This window comes from Mauremys mutica, chromosome 1 (genome assembly GCF_020497125.1).
Source record: "Mauremys mutica isolate MM-2020 ecotype Southern chromosome 1, ASM2049712v1, whole genome shotgun sequence".
NCBI classification, from domain to species: Eukaryota; Metazoa; Chordata; order Testudines; family Geoemydidae; genus Mauremys; species Mauremys mutica.
The window spans coordinates 61,432,425-61,440,211 of NC_059072.1; the positions used below are offsets into that span (position 1 = coordinate 61,432,425).

The 7,787-nt window shown below is 40.2% G+C and overlaps 1 protein-coding gene across 2 annotated transcripts in view; it reads right to left on the reverse strand.

Moving 5' to 3' along the window:
• TAFA2 (TAFA chemokine like family member 2) overlaps positions 1-6,422 on the reverse strand; it is a 327,624-nt gene extending 321,202 nt beyond the window's left edge. For both annotated transcript variants that reach the window (XM_045010273.1, XR_006578158.1), the window contains exon 1: positions 5,159-6,422. The gene's annotated coding sequence lies outside the window, so the exon portion shown is untranslated. The remainder of the gene's footprint in view (positions 1-5,158) is intronic.
• Between the last annotated feature and the right edge of the window lie 1,365 nt (positions 6,423-7,787).

A 7,787-nucleotide genomic window follows, 5' to 3' on the forward strand; every position in this document is an offset into this window, starting at 1 on the left:
CAGCAACCAGTGCAGCTGGCCTGAGAGCTGCCCAAACTGTTCAGATGGTCCCGGGCAAGCTACACCAGCTTCTGCAGAAGGAGGTCCCAGAAAGTCACAAAATCCATGACTTCCATGACAAATGCACAGACTTACTCATTGTCCACCTTTCCAAAAAGCTGTCAGTATTGTCACACATTGTAGTTCATAGTTTGTCCCTTCCTCGGCATTGTTAAATAAGATTCTCATAAGACAAAAGACTATAAACAATGGCACAGTGGTGTTAACAGACTCATATTCGTGATTCACATTATGAGGGTGAAAAACAACATGTCAACTGCAGCTACCAGAAACACTATTAACATAGTAGCCATTATGAGGTTTGATAACCTTATAACAGGAGGTTAACTAACCCTCTTCCCAGCTCACACACATGCATTTATATAGGTGACTGGTTCCATACTGCTTAAGATAAAAGATCTGTTCTTGCAACTGCTTACTCATGTGAGCAGTCTGCTAGCATGAATAAAGGTCTGCAGGATCAAGTCCATAGAAAACATTTTCCATAAACCGCATGACAAATTTTACATCCATCACCAGCTACAGTTGCAAAGCATTCTGCAGAGAACTATTCTGATGTACCAGAAAAGTAGAAAAAGCTAAGAAAGCGTGTTTGGCTACTTGTCTCCATTTTATCTAAGTGTACAGTGTCCCACCATAATTACTACTGTGAAGCATGATCACATTATTATTTTCTCTCTCCAAAGTGTTTTCTGAAATACATTTCAGGAAGGGAGCTATATAAAAATGAATTGAATTGTATATCTGTGGAAGTGAGAAAGCGTTGCTGTTATGGAAGAGTGCTTTCGGCTGACATGATTATTTTGTTGTTTTCCTTTGATAGACAACTGACTGTACATAGTGATAAAAAGATAGCTGGAGATGGCCAGGTGCAGAATTAGAGCATAGAAATCCCAGCTTTACTGTGCTTTATCTAACACAAGGAAAATGGCTACAAGCCAAATGAAATGATTGTTATTGGTGATGTCACCATTCACCATATTCCCAAGTAATTAAGGTCTCATTTGCAATGTGGCTACCAGCTGACATTATGTCTGCATATTGGATGTAGCTGAGTTTTGCAAACCTAACTTGGTTTTTTAAATACAAACATATTTCTGTGATTTGCAAAACAAAATACTTGGCACAGCTCCATGGGCAGTCCTCTCTTTTTAAATGATGTTTGTAGTTTGTGTTCAAATATAGAGGTTTATGCTTAAAATGTATTACATATAGGTTAGTTTAATGTTTAAACTCTCCAAAAATTGAACTCCATATTGTACAGCCAGTAAGCAACAATAATAAACAGGTCTCCTTACATCTCTACAAAGGAAACCAAAAATGAACTGTTTGCATTTACATTTGTTACCTAAAATATCCTCAGAAATAAAGTGAAAATTTAACAATGTTCTATATCTAGAGATAATGGGACAGATCCTCAATTAGTATAAATTGTCATAGCTTCCAATGGAGCTATGACAATTTACACCGGCTGACAAGCTGCCCCATTATTTGAAAATGCAAAGAATAGGGTTGTGTTTTTTAATATCCAGAAGAAGCTGATGACTATAACAAAAAGGCCCTCAATCAGAGCACAACATTTATTTCCATTCTTTAAGAACCCTATTTCAAAGGGAAAATGGAGTGGAGTACCTGTATTTTCAAATGAAATGCCATTTCCAGCAGAATTACACAATATTACAAAATCAATGGCGATGAGACAATGGACATGTCAGTACTGCCTTTCATTTAAACGTGATGACTAAATATAGATTGTAAATATGAGAACCAACATTAATTAATTGGTTTTCGCAGTCCTTAGTTTCTTTGCCCTTCACAGTGGCATGCAGTCAGTTTGCTTTAATTTATTTTCTTTGTTTTGATGATATTTGATTAATAAATACATTGATGAATTGCATTTGTAAATGCCATCCATAGATCACAAGAAAAGAGTATGCTTGATGTTCATATTATGGTGATCTTGGAAGGTTCTTTTTCCCCCTTCTTCAACTTTTAGTATTTAGCAAGCAAGCAAGCGCACACACACACACACACACAGCGCTGAATAAAGTTCCCAGTTCTTATCTGAATTTTCAATGAACAAGCAGCTGCAAAATAATATGACTTAATGAGGCACTTCTAATAAAATACAGCACAACTTAAAAGAGAGGCATACAACTGTTTGCTCATTGATAGAACTATCATTCAAAATAAAATTTCAAAACAATGGTCACATTTTATATATGAATAGTAAATTATTCAAAGTTTCCACAGTCACTGATGAGTGCATGAGATTGACAAATGTTTAGTATTTTACCATTACCTGTAGTCAAAGCTAACACATAATTAGTGCTACATAATCGTCTTCTAATTGACTATTACGCTTTACACAGTTACTAGTAGGCAATAATACATTCCAGAAAAAAAATAGGATTACACCATAAAATATTACATATAAATGTGGTGACACTCATATTTGAAAAGTGCCTAGTATTTTGTGCCTATCAGAAAGTACACCGACAGTTAGCAAAGAGCTCCTTTAGCAGAAGTCTCACTTAATAGATAAAAGTAAAACCTATGTATTCATTCTTGAAAACAGAGTCATTCTGTCAGCTCCACTGATTAAATTATGAAAGTAGATGGCTACTAAATGCTGTTGTGCAATCTTAAAGCAGATAGGCCACCACATTGCTTTAACATAAATCTAAATGAGGCACAATGAATCTTCAATCTGCAATTTACCATTGTAACTGAATCTCTCTAGTATTATCTGTCTACATACCCATTACAATTCTCAACTCCACTAATTCTGCTTATGGTCCCCCATTAGCAATATCAACTGCATGACTTTATCCCTAGGTGTAAAGTGAAATTCCTTGGTGCTCTTGAAGAGACGTGCAAAAACGTTACACTATATGTCAAATACATGACAAGGTGCTAGATTAGCCCTCATTCGCTGATTAAAACAGTACGACTGGAATCAAGATTTTATTTCAAAATCACCTGTCAACTAGACAGCATATCTAAATTCATTCTTTCAAAAGCCTCCTGCTCAGATAATATATGGTACTCAGTATAAATATGCCGTGAATAGCAAGACTGATCTAATACAAAATGAGTGATCGCTGTAGTCTCCTCTTCACTAAAATCATGATACTGAAATAGTTTGCATTTACAGTAAGAACAGTATTGTAGCTTGGGAAACCAGGGCAGTAATAAACTGAAAAAAAAATTGATGCTCAGATGAACATCACCAATATAATATCAAAGCTGTGAAAGTAATATCTAAAACTGAGTTTTAGCTGAATTACTTTACCATTGTTACTTGAACAATTATGAAATTATTAAGATTAGATACATAGGTATATTCATAGTGTAAAGTGACTGGAATGTTACTACGACAGAACAAGTATAATAAATAAATCCTTTGCGCCCCTTTTAAAAATTGTCTTAGAAGTAGGTCATGTTTCTCAAGTTTACCTAAAGCCGTATTTCTGGGTGGGATAAGACTATTTAGTTTGTTTAGGTTTTTAGGTTATGCTCCATAAAGGAATCTTACATTACTATTTTTAATTTGCTTGTATCACCTAATAAAGTAGCTTTAAAATGTTAAATTGGTACCAGTCTGAATGTTAATGTCTAAAAGCAGGTGGTAAGAAAGAGCAACCAGATAACAATTATCATGTAGTCAATAGTCATTTAAATTTATACAGTGCTGTCAGAAGACGCTAACACCCTGGATGTTTTATGGGGCTGCATTTGTTTATTATTTAAATTAACAGTTCTTCAGGAGTCAAAGCAAGATTTCTTAATTACAAAGACAAAATTTATTATTGTGGAGGGTTATACGGTTGTTTTTAAAAACAAATTAATACTCGCCAAGTAAAGAGTGGAAAGAGACCATTGTAACTACACATATATAGCAATTAAAAGTTCTTCAGGTAGTTGTTTAACCTCCTGGTAAGGATGAGGACTAAAAGATAAGAGAAAAGCATGGCAACTCTGCTCCTAGCAGGGCACTGAAAGATGCTGTTCTTTGCATATACAGCCTGTGCCTCTAATCCCACAGCTAGCTTTACAGGAAATAAAGCAGATATTTAAAAAAAAATTGTCTTGCACAAGTACAATGCGGTGGAGGGGCTGGGAGGGGAAACCCTTCCCACTATGAAATAGAATACAGATAAACTAGTTTAACGGCTCAATAGCGTTTTATTAAAATGGGAAGAAATGAGCAAAACATATGGGCAAGAAATGACTCAGGTTAGATACCACGTTTTGGGGAACGTTTACAGAGAAAGAACTGAAGTCATGCGTTATAAAGACCATTTTAAACGATTTCTCAAACGATTCATTCTTTAACCGCTCCCTTAAGCCATCCAATAGAGTGATCTGTCTCCAAACAAAATAAATCTCCCAATAGATGGGGTTCTGGAAGTTATCAGCCGTGCTCGTTATGAAAATAGTTACGTAGAGAACCCGATATCTTACTAAAACGTCCACCGTTTTGCAGAAATGTGGAGGATTAAATAATCAAAAATGGACAGACTGTGGAGAATTCAAAGAAGTGACCTGACACATCTCATTGATCCATATTAGTGCACCGCTGGGCTATTTATTAGGAATCCAGTAAGTTTACAAACCAGAACTGAACTGGAAAGTGGAGTGAAATTAAAAACAGGTCTTTAATCAAAACAGGCTTTTCTTGAACTTTTCTGTACGGGGAGGAGGGCTTGGAATAATCGACTCACTTAAATACCCTTCCTCGCCCTCGTCTCTTCCCCACCCCACACTCATTCACTGGAGCTTCTCCCCTCTGCCTCTTTCCTCGCCCAGCTCTGATCGGATGTTAGAGTGACTGACTGGATACTTCCCGCATCTCTCTTCACCAAGGGTCCAGACAAGACAAAACGTGAAGGGCCCGGAGCTCGCCACAATTTAGCTGAGGGAGGGGGAAAGGGGGAGAAATCTCCCTTTACACTCACCCGAAACACAACAGCACAACAACACAACTGTTGGGTGGGTGGGTGGGGGGTGAGAGGGGAGCCTGAGAGCTGGGAGCAGGAGCCACAGCTGCCTGAGCCCTGCCACATCTGGAGAGAGCTGGCACTTTCTCACCTACCTGCAGCCCCGCTTCCTTTTGGAAACACCTAGCGATCCTCCTTCAGGTTCCGGGGGGAAACTCCAGCCTTATCGCCCTTGCATCGCTTACAAAATCCCAATCCTCCTCCGGCATCCGCTGGCATGGATTTGTTCGGGGCGGGGGGGTGTTTTAAATTTGCTGTGTGGGGGTTTCCCCCCCTCCTCTCGGATTGTATCTTGAAATAAAACAGGGATCCGGCAAGCAGGTGCGGGGGGGAGGAGGCTTTGGAGGGAGAGGTGGGGGGGGTGTTTCTTGTGCACAATTTAAAAGGATTGTTTATAAAGGAGAGATGTAAGTTTTATCTGCTAAAAAAGGACAGCGCCGCTCTCGCCCCTTTGCTAGATCAGTGAAGGTCCCGATTCAGCCTTGCAAGCAGAGAAGGAAAAAAAATTAGCCGCGTCCTGCAGCAGTCCCCCTGTGTTATTCCACCTCTGATTGGTCTGCTTTTAATACACAGCAAGACTTTGCCCCCTCTCGCCTCGCTCCTTCTCCCTCTTGGGAAAGGTAATTGGAGAGTAAGAGATTCACCTGCAGGGAAAAAAATCAGCCCTCACGTACTTCTCCAGATTGCTGGCTGTGGTGGGATTGTTTTAGGCAAGCTGAGGCAGCTGGTGGGGCTTTAAATAAATTCAAGCCAGGCACGTCCTGATGAGGCGGGAGATGGTCCTTGCCTCCCCAGTGTTTATCTTCCCACTGCTGCCCCAGCTCCTCGATCCTTCTTGCAGCCCCCGACGTGTCCGAGCTGCGAACCAAAGTCTGGTTAACAGATAATGTGGCGGTGCTGCTGCCGCTGTATTGCTGGTAGCCCTTCCAGGAGTCCTACCGTCAGAGTTTCGGAGAGACTAACTAGCCCCGTGCACATCGTGGGCTGAATTGTATGTCTCCCTTAGATCTTCTCTCTCTTCTCCAGCAGACGCACACAGTCACCACCCAGGAGAAAAGGGTGCGGGTCCAGGCACCAGGCAGGTGTGTCGTTTCTTTCCCTTCCGAAGACAGGGGAAAGCAGCCAGGTTAACACAAATAAATAGAGACACAAATGAATAGGGGAAACGAAAAATCCTCTCGGACCCAGTTTTGCAACTCCCTAGAACATCAATCGCTGGGGAGAAAAATGAGCGTGGAGTTGGTTTCCCCTTTAAAACCAATCTCTTTCGGGAGATTTCCCCTCCTTTCTTTATTGTGACCAATTCATGAATGAATGCAATCCCTTCAGACCGGGAGAGGGCCCATTCATAGCCAGGAAAACCTGGGGCTCCTGGGTGAGCTTTGGAATAAAATGGTATTGAATAGCATCGGGCTGGGCTGCCTCTCCCACCCCCCCAGCAGCCACTGAAGAAGCAGCTGTATTGCTGCTGCGAGGAAAAAGCAACGCGCCGGGTGGCTGCAGCAGAAAGAGGGACAGAGGCAACCCAAAGCCAAAAGCTGGCCTGTGTCTCCCTCCAGAGGAAGAAGAGATTCAGACACATATACTAACTACAGCAACTCCGATTTGAAATCTACACAAGGAGGGATCTTTGATCCCAATGACACACAACATTGGGTGCCTGGGAGTAGCTTTTGAATGGACATTCCAAGAGGTCATTTAGTAAGGTTACAATCAACTCCAGTTTACTGGGTGTGGCACTTATCTATGGGACCATGGTCTTACTTTTATTCTTACCTTATTTCGCTTTGTGGCCTTAGCAGCACAATGATCCCTTAGTTGCTGCATTTTTCTTTTCTTTTATTTTTTGCCATTGGTGATTTGATCCTTTAGCCCAAGGATCTTGGTTCACATAATTCAAAACGCGCACTTGGGAAAGGCTTTTAAAAACATGAGGCCACTCTTAGACGCCCCTGCCTCCCTTCCTGTGTGTTATTCTGCTTGTTACTGGCCTTTTATGCATTTCCTCTTCTCACCCCTCTTTTTATCAGCTCTGAACACAGGCGCATTTAGGAGGATATTCTTAATAGTGCTTTCTTTGCTTTGGAATGAGCTTATTCTTGTACAGCACATGCTGTGTTTACAAATGAAATTATTATGGGACAAACTTGCCACCTTTTGTTGAGTAGCATCCGCACCTCACCCCCAGTAAAGGTGGCAGAATCTGGTCCTATATCATTACTTTTGCTTAATAGAGGAGAGGTAGTTTAAGGCACATATTCTTTATGCTTTGCCTCTCCAGTTAACAGAGAGCTTTCCAACATGATAGAGATATTAATAAACTAGACAATACAATTAGATGTGTGGGTATCCATTTATTTTACTGGTTGCAAAAGGTTTTACATGAGTGTCAATCAGTGCAGAATTAAGCGTCCATGATCTATTTCATCATTCATTCATTGACAGGTTTAAAAAAATCACCCATACAAATAATAAGATTAAACTGTCCAATAAACAACTTCTGCAAGTCCCTTTACTGACACTAAACTCTGTATGATGGTACTCGGTGAACTGTATGGGAAGGAAAGTGAAACAGAGAAAAACAGCAGAGCAGATTTTTTTAATCCACATTTGTAGAACATTGGTGACTTTTTCAAATAATACAGAGGCATAAAAATCAATAGAGTTAAAAAAAAAAAGAATGCAGATAGCTTCTTGATGACTGCTCCACCCTCACTAGTTCAG